We start from the raw sequence: 16,452 nt of genomic DNA, 5'->3' as shown, positions 1-16,452 counted from the left end.
TGTAAATGGATAAAGATTGTAATAAGGATCTTTGGCACAGCATTAGGAGAGAAAAGTTTACGGAGAAGGAAACTTTTGAATGAACAAATATTCTCAGGAACATCTGCATAAACACTGAACTTTTTATAAGTCGACTAACAGTTTAAATATGCAGAAGGAATTCATTATTCTAAGAGCTGTTATAGTAGTATGTACTCTATGATGAGAATTCTTTTATGATGCAAACATCTCCTGGCTTGGAGGATATATACCGATACATGTTTTTAAAAAAACCTCGGGGTGTATTTGTACTCAAGATGGTGGACAAATTCAGTATAATTAATTAAAATTCTCAGCCAAGAGTTAGATCATTGATAATACTAACAGTACAACCTTAGGAAAATAATTTTGCTATGCTTTACCCATATTTTCATAGATGGACAGTCTAAAGTACTTTTAAAAAATTGTATTCTAACTTTTCAGGTGTATTGTATTATATTTAGTATTATTCTGACTCTGCTGGAAGTGTTTCCAATTTTTTAATAAAGAATGTTAAGACAGTAACATCACATAAACTTTCCTTCAAGTGACTCAACCCATACAAAAACAGAAATGTCTGTTCATTTCAGATATTTTAAAAGGTGAATTCAACTTTCTAACTTCTTTCCATTATGAATCTGAACACACTATAATGTTTCTATAAATGAGGGAAAAAAACAAAACAAAACCCAAACTGTCACTTGGACGGATTATCTGTAATCGCGTTCCTGTGTGATCCCACCGCAATGTGATTATATGTCCTGGAAGGGGCTGGGCAATGAAAGGCACCCTGCAAAAGGGTCACCTAACCTTGGATTTGGAACAATGGACAGTTTAGGAACAGCATCCTGGAGTGCGTGTTGTTACAGCTGCCTCGTAATGAAACTTACCTGGCCGGAAGCTTGATTTTGGACTTGTAGCCTCAGAACTGTGAGAACTAAAGGTCTGTTGTGTAGGCCCCCAGGATGTGGTACTGTGTGAGGGCAGCCCGCACAGACTCACACACACGGATTGTGAAACGTACAGCACCACGGCAAGTGTCAGGATTTGGGTATGGCTGTCATTTGCGAGTGGCTTTCCTGTCCAGCACTTTTCCTGGAATTTCTCTTCTGACCCCCTTCTTTCTCCCTCTGGATCGTGTTTGGGATAGAACTGGTCTGAGACTCAGAACCCGTAGAATTTATGTTTCTTCTTCTCCTTCTCAGTAGTTAGGATGTTTTTAAAAACTAGGATACATACAAATATAAAATCTTCCTTTTTAAGATACCACTTTATAATTTGCAAGGCATTTTATTGTCATTGTCATACTTTTGTTACAGTCCACAAATTAAACAAATAATCCTCTACTTTATCATTTACTTTAATCAGCCAAGTCTTCATTTATAAACTTCATTAATTTAACTCCAGTGATGTGAAATTTCTATATCTGGGATGTTACAGTCATATTAAAAAAACATTTGCTAATAAAAACTAATTATGCAAACGAGAATGTGGGAGAGATATTTAAGCTACTTAAGAAATGAAATTGTTTTCAAGTACTTCACCTATGACAACCTGATATGATAAACTACTGAAAGTAAACTGATAACAAGTCATTATTTATCACAAAATCTCTAAAACCTTTATTTTGAATGCTGATAGTTAGCTTTACTTTCATTGGTTAGAGCCAATCTTCATTAAAAGTGTAATATTGTCAGATGTGTAGCATTGGTTTTTAGGCTAATAACAAACACCCACACTTGGGGCATTTGATAATCAGTAAGAACATACATTTTAAATAGAATACCTGGATTCCGTAAGTAGTTAAAAGAGTGAGTCTCACTTGGAATAGAAACATTGGCTGTCTTTTTTTTTTTTTTTTTTTTTAATGAGGCAGCAAACTGAGGTACTCTAACATAAATGGTTATTTATAAAAAAAATTACATAATGTGGTATAAAGTAGCAGCGAGACTTCTCTAACTTCATGTAGAAAAGATAATTGATGTGTTACTGCTGTATTTCACAATTTAGTTTTCCCACGCATGGGAGATATGCTGGGAATTAGTCTATTCCATCTTCTTAATGAGACTTATCTATTACCTCAGATAATGTATCTATTTTCTTCAACCAGCAGGACTAACTGCTTACTGGAGTGAAGTTTTCGGCAATTATTAGAAAGAAAATTTACCAACAGATAGAAAGGGAATAGTCTATCTTCCTACGTATCTGTGTGTCGAGATAAGATGAAATGACATGGATGTGCTGTTATGAGGGGGATGCTGACTCGCATAGTTCCTGTGCAAACGCGTGCGAGCCGCTTACAATTTCCCCATGATGATAGCAAGAGCTATATGCACGGCAGTGTTTACTTACTTGATGATAGTATGGGAGGCTTCAATAACTCAGAGAAGAGGCTCGATAAAAATGGAGTGTCATTCAGTCCTGATAACGATTGTCAGAGGGACTGCATGGCTAGTTTCTTTATTCAGAAATAGGTCTGATGTTACCATATGTGGGTACATACAAAATGGAGGCATTTGCAAAGCCTGCTGCTTCTTTACTTTCCCCCAAACTTGACATAATCAGCCTTTCACGTCTGTTCCCAATCTTGGTGAATTAGAAATGAAAGCAACCTAGCTAAGTGGGGGATCCGAAATACTTCTGAGAGCCTTGATGAATAATTGTGGGACTGCAATCTACCCATGTTTGGATAGCCAGTTATATTTTTCAGTAACAACATTGCTCAAAATATTGGCAAATTGTGAAGAATCTTTACCTTGTATATGGCGGTAAACAACAGTGGTTACTGGGCTCTACTAGTTTCTAGATGAGTAAAGAAGATAAAACCCTCTGATAAAAGAAGTGTCACTGCAGTAGGCCGGGGTCGCTCTCCGCATCCGGGTCAGCTGCTGCCGCTGCAGCCCTAGCTTGGGGACTGGGCCCCGGTCTCCACTGCGGTCCGAGGGGAGCGGGCTCCTCTCGGCGCTACCTCCTGCGCCCTGGCCGTCAGCCCCACGTCGCCGGCCTGGAGGGCGAAGAAGACCAGGGAGCCAAGGCTTCCTCCGGGGACACTGGCTCTCTGGATTATCAGGAGTTTGTGGCTGATATTGAATCTAAGCTGAGGATGGAAGGTGTGGAACTTAAGGAAGAATGGCAAGATGAAGATTTTCCAGTACCTTTACCAGAGGATGATAGTATGGAAGCAGATATGCTAGCTGTAACTGGACCAGAGAGCCAGCCTGAAGTTAATGGAAATAAAGTAAGAAAGAAACTCACGGCTCCAGGCATTAGCCTGGCCCTGGATCCTAGCGATGGCTCTGTGCTGTCAGATGATTTGGATGAAAGTGGGGAGATTGACTTAGATGGCTTAGACACGCCATCAGAAAACAGGAATGAATTTGAGTGGGAAGATGATCTTCCAAAACCCAAAACTACTGAAATTATTAGGAAAGGCTCAATTACTGAATACACAGCAGCAGAGGAAAAAGAAGATGGACGAAGCTGGCGTATGTTCAGAATTGGAGAACAGGACCACAGGGTCGATATGAAGGCAATTGAACCCTATAAAAAAGTTATCAGCCGTGGAGGATATTATGCAGATGGATTAAATGCCATTGTTGTGTTTGCTGTCTGTTTTATGCCTGAAAGTGGTCAACCCAACTATAGATACCTGATGGACAATCTCTTTAAGTATGTTATTGGCACTTTGGAGCTGTTAGTAGCAGAAAACTACATGATAGTTTATTTAAATGGTGCTACAACTCAAAGAAAAATGCCCAGTCTGGGATGGCTCAGGAAATGCTACCAGCAAATTGATAGAAGGTTACAGAAAAACCTAAAATCACTAATTATTGTACATCCCTCATGGTTTATCAGAACGCTTCTAGCTGTCACAAGATCCTTTATTAGCTCAAAATTCAGCCAAAAAATTAGATACATCTTTAATTTGGCAGAACTAACAGAACTTGTCCCCATGGAATATGTTGGCATACCAGAATGCATAAAACAAGTTGATCAAGAGCTTAACGGAAAACAAGATGAACCGAAAAGTGAACAGTAAGTTTGGCGTCTAGTCCGAACAAGACTGAAGAATGTGCTGATGAAGCAGTGCTCTTTTTTGCATTTATAATGCATTTATTGGCCCTGATTTTTATGTAACCTGTTACAAAATTGACTTGACTCTTCCTTAATGGACTTTTGTATAAGAGACTGTTCACCGCTGTATTGGTTTGCAAATCTCTTGAATTTAGCTCTTTATTAGCTAATTATATTGTAATCATTTTATATTTTATATTGCTAAATAGCAGAGAACCACACTTTATATAAAGCAGTTTTTGCATTTGTTTGTTGAATGATGCATCATCTTCAGTAAACTATTTATATGCCTAAATGGTAAAGGAAAGAGATAATATATATTTTTATGTTTCTGAGCAATATTTTTTAATGTATACCTGTCTTGTGGAAGAATATGCAGGTAAATAAGACCATGATTTGTAAAGTGCATGTTCGAATTTTTGTTTTTGTAAATGGTTAGATACATTTCCTGGGTAACTTAGGAAACAGAGTTGCCCATAAGGTGAAGGACAGTTAAACTGGTTCTCATGAATACCCAAAGGTCATGTACATAATCTAAGTACATTAATACTATCCTAAGCTTTTTTTTCTCATTTAATACTGTTTCTTAATTCAGAAGTGCAAATGCAAATGTATTGCACACTTTCTCCTTTTTAAACTTTAAAGACAAGTCAAAAAGCCATTTTTAGAACTAGAGAATTTAAGAGGCTAAGAAATGGGGTTTGTATATATGTATATACGGGACATTTTATCTTCTGGCCAGAAGTCAGAACTTTATAAAAATTTTAGGTCTGTTCACTAATGTGAAATAAGCTGTGTGTCCAGGGTATCACCCTCCAGAATTTGTGAGTGCAGTGTAGTATTCAGAGAATGTGATGAGTTATTCACTGTCCCTATTTTTCTGTAGAAAATAGGGGCTGCTTTTTTAACTGCTCTCAATGTGGGCACTTTACCAAAATACTTCTGTATCAGTTACTTAAACTTGATAGGAGGTAGGTAGATGTTTGACCTAATCAGATTTGTGTATATTCACATTTTCTGTTGAATCACGTTGACAGTACTGTAAATTAAGTTATTTTGTAAGTCTTAGAGCATGATTACATTATGCTGTTTGGGACGACATTTGATATAAGCATATAAACTTCTTGTTTGATTTGGTAAGTACCTTGACTCTACACTGAAATACATTGTACTGAGGTGCCCAAACAGAACTTAATTACCCACAAAATCATCCTAAAACAACAGATTGGTCTGATACTGTGTCATATGCTTGTGTGACTTATACACATGTGGAAAAATTAGTGTCCTCCAAGTTTGAGGATACTACCACACCCCAGCCCTTCCTATAAGGTAATTTACAAAAGAATGTCCTAGAATAGCAAAATTGAAGCTGATGAGAGCTAAGCTTTTAGGATTTATTCCATCCCAGACTGAACACACATGTGGCTTTTATAAACATTGCCATTTTTCATATAAAGTTTCTGTTAAAAAAGAGAATTTTCCTTTACTTTTTGTCCTCCTCAGTTATAAACTTGGCATGCTAACCTAAGTCCAATTATGGGAGATGCTGGAGGATTCCCAGGATGAGATGTTCCTCAGCAGCCTTCTGACTTAACTTGGATCCAGCAGCCGTGGGCAGATCCTAAACTAATGTCATTATAGCAAATAAAGCCAAAACCGTTATTGCTTGCTCAAACCTTAGATACAGTTTGTTTTGAAAAAGCAAACTAACAATAACAACTTAGGCATTCCTTCTGAATTTACCATATGAGAATTACGAATAAAGGATCATTGAATTTAATTGTGATTGGAGTCTATATTTATAGAGCTCTTTAAGTAGTCTTTCATCTGTAAGTCTTTATCCCGTTCAAAACTTTTTAAATAGGTGGTTTTCCTCCACATAAAGTACACAGTTCTTCAGGTTCAACAGTTTATTGTGTTTATTCACTTTTGCTTTTGCAAGCATTGTTCCTAACTATAGATACAACTTGTTGCAAAAGTGATGCATTTTCCTAAACATTTTTTTAAAGCACAGGTAACCTTTAATCTATTAGAACATTAAAATTCAGAAGGAACAGTGTTAACACTTGGGATATAACGAGAGTGATGTGCTGTGAATCATTGGATTAAACGACACCTGCTCTAACCTACACCTTAATGGAATCTGGTATAGGGACATGCCCCATAATAAATGTTTCATAACTATAAGGCTTAAGATTATAACTAGTAGGTTAGAGGAAAAGCACTTAGGAAGTTTGTTATTTGTAATTTGTCACTATGTGACATTTCCCTCATATCATTCAATTTTAATTTTCCATTGCTGATTGAAAGTACATAAAATTGTATTATTTTATCTTTCTGCTGGGGTCATGGATCTAACTTAACTGGTTTAATTAAAAAAAAAAAAGAAGTATCACTGACGTAAAAACTCAAGCTTTATAGAGCACTTCAAGTGATGGCATTCAATATACAAATACATAGGCACAGTACCACAGCAACAAGGGTAATGTGAGAAATAGATGCACTTTGTACCAAGAGTAACATTACCTGGGTTAGCTTACTTTCTAGGAGAAGAGACCATATTCTATGAGACTATAGTGAAATGATATTCCTGTAGTTGTAATGAAAAAAAAAAAAGAGACTTATGCTCTTATCCAGTTTTTGCAGTGAGGCATGACCTGCAACATGAATCAGAGGAAATTAAAATAGAAGGAGTGCTTCTAGATTCTTTGTTACATTAAGTACCAAGTTATTTCTCAGTGAGTCTCCATGATGGTCCACAGAGCTCTGGAGATCCCCCAGGATCTTTCATATATAAGGATTGGTCTAAGATGCATGAACAAGATAAGCTGGTATTGGGGTGAACATCTCTGGTGGAGTGTGCAAGAAAGAGGAGAGAGAGTGTTATTGCTTAATGTCACTGATCATAGCCTGAGACCATTGAAGAGAATTCCTAAGTTTCTGAATTTTAAACATTTTTTAACATTTGGATTCCATTCTCCTTCAGTTCTGGGCACTGGTTGCCTGGAGCCATGCAGATGGGAAGTATGGCAAACAGTGTCCATGGAGATCATATCTAATAATTGATGACAGGGCCCATTAAGTCCTAGCACCCCCTTCCCCCACCCCTGAGAATCAATGGCAACTATTCAGTTTCTCTTCCATCATCGTCTCCTACCCTGTGTTAGTCTTATCACTTTCACTTACGATAAATCAGGATACGATCCATATAGAAAACTGAGGATACAAAGGGTCAAAAGTTACAAACCCAATATACTAGGTGTTTTAGAGAGCAAAAAATAGATGAAATGAATTCTACTCACAAAACTATTTGCAAGTATGCAGGTGCATGGAAGGCACAATAAAATGTGATCAAAGAGAAGTCAAAGAATGACAGTGAGGGACAGATAAGGGTTTAGGACATGTGAAGGAGGGGAAATAGTTTAAGGATTGAGGTTTTTGGAAGAGGAGAGTGTAGCAGTTAAGAATATGAATATAGAGTTAGACTAACTTGGGTGGAATCCTTGTTTCCTTACTTCCTGAGAATGTACTGGCAAAGTAACATGATCCCTCTGAGCTTCATTTTTTTCTAATCCGTGAAATGAAATAATACCGATCTTAAACTTATAATCATTATAGAGACTAACATGGTGCGTCCATGATGACAGAGTAGAGTCTATTTGCTTATTGGGTTCCAATTTCTCTTTTTGGAACTGAATACTGACAGAGACAATGGTTAAGTCCAAACCCACAGTGTTGTCTAAGGTCAAATGTCCAGTCTGATGGTTTAGCCAATAGAATAGAGTGTTGGAGTGTGAAGTTTTGAGATTGTGGGTGAGGAAGCAGGCAGCTGTGAAAAGCCTAGGAAAACAGCATGAAGCTTTTAGGAGGTCAAGCCAGGGGCCAGAAGCCTTATGAAGACAGAAGGACAGCCTCAATTTCAGTGCTATCATTTACTATCTTCTTAACCATGACCTCTCACTGACCTGGGTTTAATTTGAGGGACAGAATACAATGTAGGGTGTGAGGACACGACATTTCAATAGTGCTAGCTCCTTCTCCAGATTTCTTGTCAAGTTGAGACTGAGGAGGCCACTGAAGGACCTGTCACTGTACAGCAAATTCACAGCTGCCCAAGAAGCAACTCAGTCAATCACTGTCCTTCCCATGAAGGCTGCAATCAATAATGCCACAGGAGCATTTCCCCCCAAGAACCAATAACTGCCTGGAACTGTGGGAGACCCATTACAACCCTGAGAATGTGATGTGGAAAAATGAGACGAATAAAATAGTTTACTCACCAAAAAGAAAAATACAAGAAAAGCAACACCACCATACGTTTAATTATGAAACCTTGCTCTCACCCTAGGGGAGTTCATGGATTCAGCAGCTAGCCACAGATCAACCGAGAGCACAATGGGTAGATTTGTTGTTATTTATGAGAATCTGACTCCTAGACGTTTCATGAGATCACATTTTAAATTTTGCACTGGCCAGAAGAAACAAGGTTGTCAGGTGATCCTCAGAATTTACATTACTTTTGTTGTGAATAATATTAAAAAATCTACCTTTATCGATAGTACTGGGGCATTTTCATTTCTATGAGCTTTGAGGACTGGAGAATGATCCTAACTCAGGTATAAACTGGACTTGGAAATTCCAGTAAGGAATATTGATTGCAGCATAATGGACCCTCGGTTTAATTCACCTCTAGTTCAGCCCTGTAACACATCACCATAGCAACTCTCCCAATATTCTCTACATTTCCCAAACCCTGAATTGCACTTCCACCTGCCTCATTCTTAGCAGAGGATCTTATTTCCTACTTTACTGAGAAGATTAAGCCACTGGGTAGAAACTCCCTTATGTTTTTGAAATGGCATCACTCTCTCTTCTATCCTAGTTCTTAGAAAAACTGTGCCTACTCCTGGTCAAAATTAGCTTTTAACAGAAAGCCTTTATCCCCAACTATAACTATTCTAGAGGTTCTCCACTTGAATGATCATTTGCATTTCCTTGGCTATAGACCAGAGATTCTGATTTACTAGTTCAGAATCCTTGCCCCAGGGGATTCTCATTATCAAGCTGGTTTGGTGAAACCACAGATTTGTCTGTCTTTGAACTCTCTCCAGAAGTTCACTTATAATTTTCTAATGACTGTTTTGTTCCTTCACCCAAGCGATCTGTTTGACCTCTCCCAAAGGATTATGAGCTCCTTAGGTCAGGTAATGGTGTCGGGGACCTTTGTGTGCTCTGCAGTACTTACCATCGTAGTTTGCACATAGAGTGACGGGGTGAAAGGCAGAGCTCAGGAAGGGAGACTAATACGTGCTCCCCAGGGGGCAGTAGGCAGCAACAGCGCCTGATAATTCCTCACAGTTCTTGAGACCTATCTATCTCTTCACCAGCATAATTCACTTTATGGCAATTAACTTATGTAATTCTCAAAACCACCCTATGACTTTGCTGATTTTATCTCCATTCTTATGTATTTAGAAACCCAGGAACAGGGAAGTGAATTCGTTTGTGTAAGGTCATAGGGCCAAAGAGTATTGTTTTTTGGTTTGTTTTAGTTTTGGCAGGGAGAGGGAGAACAAAAAGCCTGTACAAAGAGAGCATTGCAGAGGTTCATTAAAGAAAGTTACCTAGTTCTGTAGGTGGCGGGGGGCGGGGGGGGGGGTCGCTTTGGCAAAAGTGATCAAAGAAAGTGCTATAAAGGAGGCAGCTATTTGAACTAAGGCTTTGAGATACAGAGCCGGGGGGACAGCCATTTCAGGAGAAGGAACAGGACAGATGGAAGCGTGGTGGGGGTAGGAGAGAAGCTTGCCTCTGGTCCCTTCATCAGTTGGAGGAAGGTCAGTGCCACTAACTCTCCCTTCCCTATATACTGAATTCCAAGAACGAGAAGAAAAGAGATGATGGCCAGGCGGCTCTATGAAGCATGGAGAGGAACTGGGATCGTTTTCTCATTTTCCCCTTGAAAAATGATTCCAACTGCACTTCTCCCTCCTTCCTAATCCACACCTTATTTTGCAAATGATCATTTCCCTTGTATCTTACAACTTTGATAAGCTGTATTTTAATTCAACCTTCTAAAAGCCCTTATATGACAGAGGAAACTAGTACATTTTGAACACTGAAATTTAAACTTACAAAATACAACAAAACCAAAATGATCTTTAAAATCTTACCAATTTATCTATCTCTGCTTTTGTCTCTGTCTCTGTCTCTCATACACACACATACACAATGAAGGAAGAATAAAAGGTTGGCTTGCCCATCCCCATCCAGTTCACCTGACCTATTTAACAGAATGAAGAAAAGAATCAGGACAAAGGTAATACTTCTTACTGAGACCAAATATGACTCTAACCGACTACACCTGTACCTTATCCAGGTGTTGCTCTGGTTTACTTAACATTTATGACTTGGCAAGAATTCTTGACAACTACAATGAATTATGAAGATACAACACATTTATCACAATGATCTATGTTTTCCTTTGGGCCTTATCTCTAACATGAAAAGAAAAAAAGCAAGAAAAGTAATTCAGTGCTCCTCCTGCCTTGAGCCCTCATCTCTGTCAGCCTCCACATCCTGTTAGACCTTGCAAGTAGAATGGGTCGTTTGGCACACATTAAAGTTATTTTGGGGGGTTAAACATAATAGAAATGAAAAAAACCGTAAGGCATTTTGATGGAAGTATGCTTGCTATCTTATCTACCTGCCTTTAAACAAAATCTTGGTTTAGATTCCTATAATCATTTAGTGCCTTTATGCATTTTTCTCACTGGCAGAAGCGGCTTTAGACTCTCATTCAAAGACAAGTTGCAGCTAATTACTCCTGGCCTCCTGCAGACTCTCCAAGGAGTCGTATGAATGATGCAGAGGTTCTTATTCCAAAATTCTATCCTGCCTTTCAGTTTGTGGAGTCTCATGGAATCTTTCTTGGTAACAAACAAAAAACAAAAAACAAAAAAACCCATATTCTCTTGGTGTTACTGTTCATAAGGGTAATTTCCATATAAAAAATCACACATGCATTAACTGTTGACCACACTTATAATTTATAGGGTTTTCAGAATGAATGTCCATGCTACTTATTTGTATATCATTTATCAAGTTCTTAGATGACTGCTTACTACTAGATACGGACCCACCCAGCATCTCTACACAATGTCTCAACTCAGACTTCAGAATACACTCAAACCCTTTTTAGGTGAAGTTGTGATTAATTTTATAGATCACATTTCTTAATGATAAGTAATTGATGTGTTTTTGTTTTTAATACTTCTTATGCTTATTAGTCTTTCTAAGCATTTATCAAAATTTCCTTGAGCTGTTAGACATCATATGCCCAAGGAAACCTACTAATCCAAAAACCAATATAGCCAAACAGTCTTTTCTTTTGAGTAGAAAACATTTCATCTGCAGCTTAAAAAATAGTACTTACCTCATGGTGACACTGTGAGAATTAAGACATCCCAATTTTTTGAATGTCGTTAAGATAAATGATTTCAAATATCAGAGACTATTAATGAATTTTGCATTTGATAATATGACAAATTAACTTAGATTATTAGTATACTATTTCTCTGATCGACTTAAAACATTTTACATATAAGACTTCGACAAGCAAATATGTGCAGCAGTTTTTTTGTGTGTGTGTATATAAGGTGCTTAGTCTTCATAAGAAGAATAAAACTCAGTCAAGGGATCATTACCCACTTTTTCCAAAGTGCCTTATGTGGCATAACATTCATTCAACAAATAATTATTGAGCAGCTACTATATGCTGGGCACTCAGCTGCTGCTGGAGAACAATGACAAGAAACAGGAGATGATCCTTGCCCTCACCAATCACATAGTCCAGTGAGGCACACTGGCATTAATAAAACATTCACATGAATGTAATATTACAGCCGAGAGAAGAGCTACACACGGGAGTTATTTGTAGAGTCCATGATCATGGTATTTGATGCATTCAGAAAGTTACAGGGGTCAGAAGGAGATATATATGCTTTGGAACAGTTTTTCAAGTCTTTAGAAATGAATTGCTTTTATGGTGAAACTAAACAAAGCAGAGTGGAAAAAGAAAGTTACTTGCAGACAGGCATTTTTAAAATTCTGATTAAATTACATGTGCTTTAAAATAATTCCTTTCAACTTTGTTTCAGTGGAGTAACAGGACAGAAAGTGTTATGATCAGTTTTAATGAATGTCATGTCACAGCTTTCTTTTTAAAGTATTATGTACCTTTTGCTAGATGTGGTTTGAGATGGAATAGACTCTTGTCTTCTATAGTATGCATACATACACACAGACAAGGCAGGAGTGAAAAATATTCTCTTCCATCTCCTTGTAAAAAAATCTGTGACTTTTTGTCAATACTTGCAAACACTTGCCTCTATTAAAGAGAATTATATTTCTTGGCGAATTTTCAAGTGAGAAACAGAGTTGGCCAATTAGATTAATTACAATGAACATAACCACCGGACTTACAAGTCAATTTTGATGACTAGAATAAGCAAATGAAATAGCCTCGCTGTGGTACAAAAAAGGTCTGAAAAGAAAGTTAGTTTAAAATGACGCATTGCAGTGTACTATATTGATTGGTTTCCATAATGTTCACACCAAACATAAAACAAAACTGGCGTGACTACCAAAACACTTTGGGTTTTTTTTTTTTTCAGTCAGTATTTGGTACTTGTTCCCATTTTGGTAGTCCTGTTGAGACCAAATCCAGGAGTGAAAACATGCCTTGGAATAATGATTCCTGAGAAAGACTGCAACCCAAATGTTCAGCTGAAGTTCAAGAATTTGTAGAAAACAATGTATATTAGCTTGTACTTGATGGGAGAGTTGACTATCCTGCTTTTGTGACGAGTATTTAACCAAGTCACTAGAGCAGCCCGGCTGCATGCCCTAAATAAAGTGTGAAATGAAGCTTTCCTCTGCCATAGCATTGTGGGGCTGCAATAACCCTGGGCTTTAAGAGCAGGCATTGCACCCTATTCACCTCTGTAGCTTCTCCCCAGCACAAGCACAAAGCACATTGTTACACAATACATATTTGTTAAATGAGTACTTTGTACCTTCGCCTTTCCACCATAAAATAGTTCTTAGAATTCAGGACCTTGGGAAATTGCTTGCCCGTTATTCCTTCTCAATTAAAAATAGCTTTTAGAATATACCAAAGATCTATATTTTACATGGAGAAGTTTCTGGTTCTTTGGCAGAGAATCACCTGTGGCTCATTGTTACACAATCTGTGGTAGTTCTGGTTACCTTGGGGTTTCCTGTAGAGCTAACAGGATTAGACAACCTAGCCCCTGCTGCCAACACAGGGCGGACCTGACTGGGGACCACTCCAATAAGTCCACTAACAATCATTGTTCAATTTTTTTTTCCTTTGCTGAAAGAAAAATTAAGTCTGTCTGCAACAACAACAACAAAGAAAAGAAAAAAAAAAGAAACATACCATAACTAAAGCAATTGTAATTTTCATCTTCATTATAATTGAAAATGTAATTGTTTTCATTTTTAAACAATACATTTAATTGGATAAACCTGGCTCCATATTTGGCTTCTGAGTCAATACAAAAAGAAAGAAAAGAAAAGAAAAAGAAAGCTCAAACTGACTTAGCCCATGTTTTGCGCTGTTTAAGTTCAAGTGTAAATGTAAAGAGAAGTCCATTTCCCAAGCTTCCTAAACTCCGGTTTCCACTCAAAGGAGTATCTGCTATTGGGATTAAGGGGCCACTTTGCTGCCCTTTGGTAACCTTATCTCCAAAAGAAACTCCTCATGATCACTGACATGAACAAAATGTTGTATATTTTTATAAATGTGTATCAGCCTCTGCTATGTAATCTATTTTGTTAAACCTAGGAAATTAGAAATCTGTGGCTCAAGGGAAATATTAAGCAGGAGACCACATTCTTCCTTTTATTGACTTGACTTCTATCTTTTTCCCTAAGTCTTCTAAAATCTGCTGTGATTTTGCAAAGCAGATGTACTTCAATTGTCTATAAGATCAACAATAACATTTTTAAAAAAGATTTATTTATTTTAGAGAGAAGAGAGAGAGAGAGAGAGAGTGAGCGGGGGGGGGAGGGGCAGAGAGTCCCAAGCACACTCTGCGCTGAGCCTGATGTGGGGCTCCATCTCACGACACTGAGATCATGACCTAAGTGGAAACCAAGAGTCAGGAGCTTGACCAACTATGCCACCCAGATGCCCCAACAATAACATTCTCTTAAGATGAAATGTAATTTCTGTAGGGTTTTTTCTTCTAGAAAATTCACAGTGGATCAAGTAGCTGGTCATGAAAAAATGATGATGATAAGGAGAGTAAAAGTTACTGCAGCTTAGAGTTACTGAGCCCTTCTATGATACCAATGCTGAGGGCTTTGCACACATGATTTTATTTCATCCTCAAATGACCCTATAAGAAAGTTACTAATAATATATCCATTGTACAGATGAAGGGACTGAGGCTAAGAGAAGTTAGGATGCTCACTCCATGAGGGCAGGGCTTGCACTCTTGTTTGTTGCCAGTGCCTGGAATAGCACTTTGGAACCTACAGGGCACTTTTGAGTGCTCAGAAGCACTCAGTATATATTCACAGACTAGATGAGTGAATGAATTAGCAGTTAGGATATATATGGGGAAAATTCAGGAAGATTCTAAGTGATGAAATTGACAATGATAAAATGTGGAGGATCGTAAATGATAGTTTTAAAAATAAACTATAAAATGGTGCGCCTGGGTGGCTCAGTCAGTTAAGCGTCTGCCTTCGGCTCAGGTCATGATCCCAGGGTCCTGGGATCCGAGCCCCAATGTCGGCTCCCTGCTCAGTGGGGAGTCTGCTTCTCCCTCTCCCTCTGCCCCTCACCCTGCTCGTGCTCTCTCGCTTTCTCTCTCAAATAAATAAATAAAATCTTTTAAAAAAATTGACCCTTTAAAAAAATAAAAATAAACTATAAGAGTAGTAACAAAGAATGCCAGAGAGAGGAAATTCACACATTTCCTAATCCGGAGTTGTTCTGGACATGACTGCTCATCAGAATCACTTGGGGGTCATCTTTGAAAAAAGTGGCATACATATATGCTATAAGAAAAAAATGTAAAAAGGAATGTATAAATTAAAAAGGAAAAGTCCCACATTTCCTTTGTTCTTACTCTTCCCCAAGCGTATTTCTCAGATTTGCCCACTATCAACAGTTCAACAGTTCCACACCCACATGTGAATATATACACCACTTCTTATTTTTCACGAAGAAGAACATATCATAAAACTATTGTATGATTTGCTTATTTACTTAGTTAGTTTGCTTTGTTTTTTTTTTTTTAATTTAAAAATAATGTGTGCTATGGATATCTGTCAATATCAACATTACATTCAACTGTATGGATACACCACCATTTATTTAAGTCGTCTCCTACTGATGGACATCTAAATAGTTTTTTTAATATAACAAAGCTGCAGTAAAAATCCTTGTATGTATATCTTTCTATACTTTTTCAAGTATATTGGCAGGATAAATTTCTAGAAGTAAAGTTACCAGGTCTAAGAGTAAAATGTTAACACCCATTGCCAATTCCTTCAAAAAAGCTATAGCAATTTATTTGAGGAGCTTTTACAAAATACGGTCTCCTGGGCCTATATCTATGTCCCCTGAATCAAAACCTTAGTAAGTAGAGCCTGAGAATGTCTCTATACATTTTAAAGCTTTCCAGGTGAAATCAGTCAGGTGTGAGAACCACTGATCTAGATCATTCTCTTCTTTTTGGGCTAAGTGTGGTTGAGAAAGGAACTAAAATCAGCCTTAACATAACAGATGTAGTTTGTTGAAATTATGTAAACCCTCAATTATCAACAATTAGATATGAATGATAATTTTTCATTGCTTTCAAATACATTATCTTAATTCAGCCTTATCATCACTCCTTACGAGTAAATAGAAGAGAAGAGAAAAATGAACTAAAGTCCAGAAGCTTAAGACAATTCAAATAAAAAAATGATAAAACCAAGATTGGAATTCAGGTCCTTAAACTTTAAATCTTCTTTTCCCCCATGTCCCCTCCCATTATACTTTATAGCAAAGTGGATTATCACTGTGTTGTTCTATCCTATTAGATATTTATGTGTAATGACTCTGTGGGAAATGTGATTTTAGATTTTAAGAAGAAAGTTCAAGTATCATTTTGGGTTGTGTCTTATAGTTCTATAGAAGACAATGAGACAACCACTTGTCTGGTGCTAACAAGAGAGAGTAATCGACATCTGTATCGAAACACTTAGTCTCAAAAGATCTGAGGTTGGGACTATAGCACCTTCAGTACACAGATTGGCCCTGATAATATCTCTAAGTCTTTT

At 37.6% G+C, this 16,452-nt stretch overlaps 1 protein-coding gene and 1 pseudogene across 2 annotated transcripts in view; one reads left to right on the top strand and one right to left on the bottom strand.

Annotated features, from left to right (window-relative positions):
- GRID2 (glutamate ionotropic receptor delta type subunit 2) overlaps positions 1 to 16,452 on the bottom strand; it is a 1,423,646-nt gene that overhangs the window by 46,103 nt on the left and 1,361,091 nt on the right. The window lies entirely within an intron of this gene.
- Positions 2,914 to 5,015, top strand: LOC118529897 (BCL2/adenovirus E1B 19 kDa protein-interacting protein 2 pseudogene; annotated as a pseudogene).

Source organism: Halichoerus grypus, chromosome 3 (genome assembly GCF_964656455.1).
Source record: "Halichoerus grypus chromosome 3, mHalGry1.hap1.1, whole genome shotgun sequence".
NCBI lineage: Eukaryota > Metazoa > Chordata > Mammalia > Carnivora > Phocidae > Halichoerus > Halichoerus grypus.
This window is presented reverse-complemented; position numbering and strand designations above follow the sequence as displayed.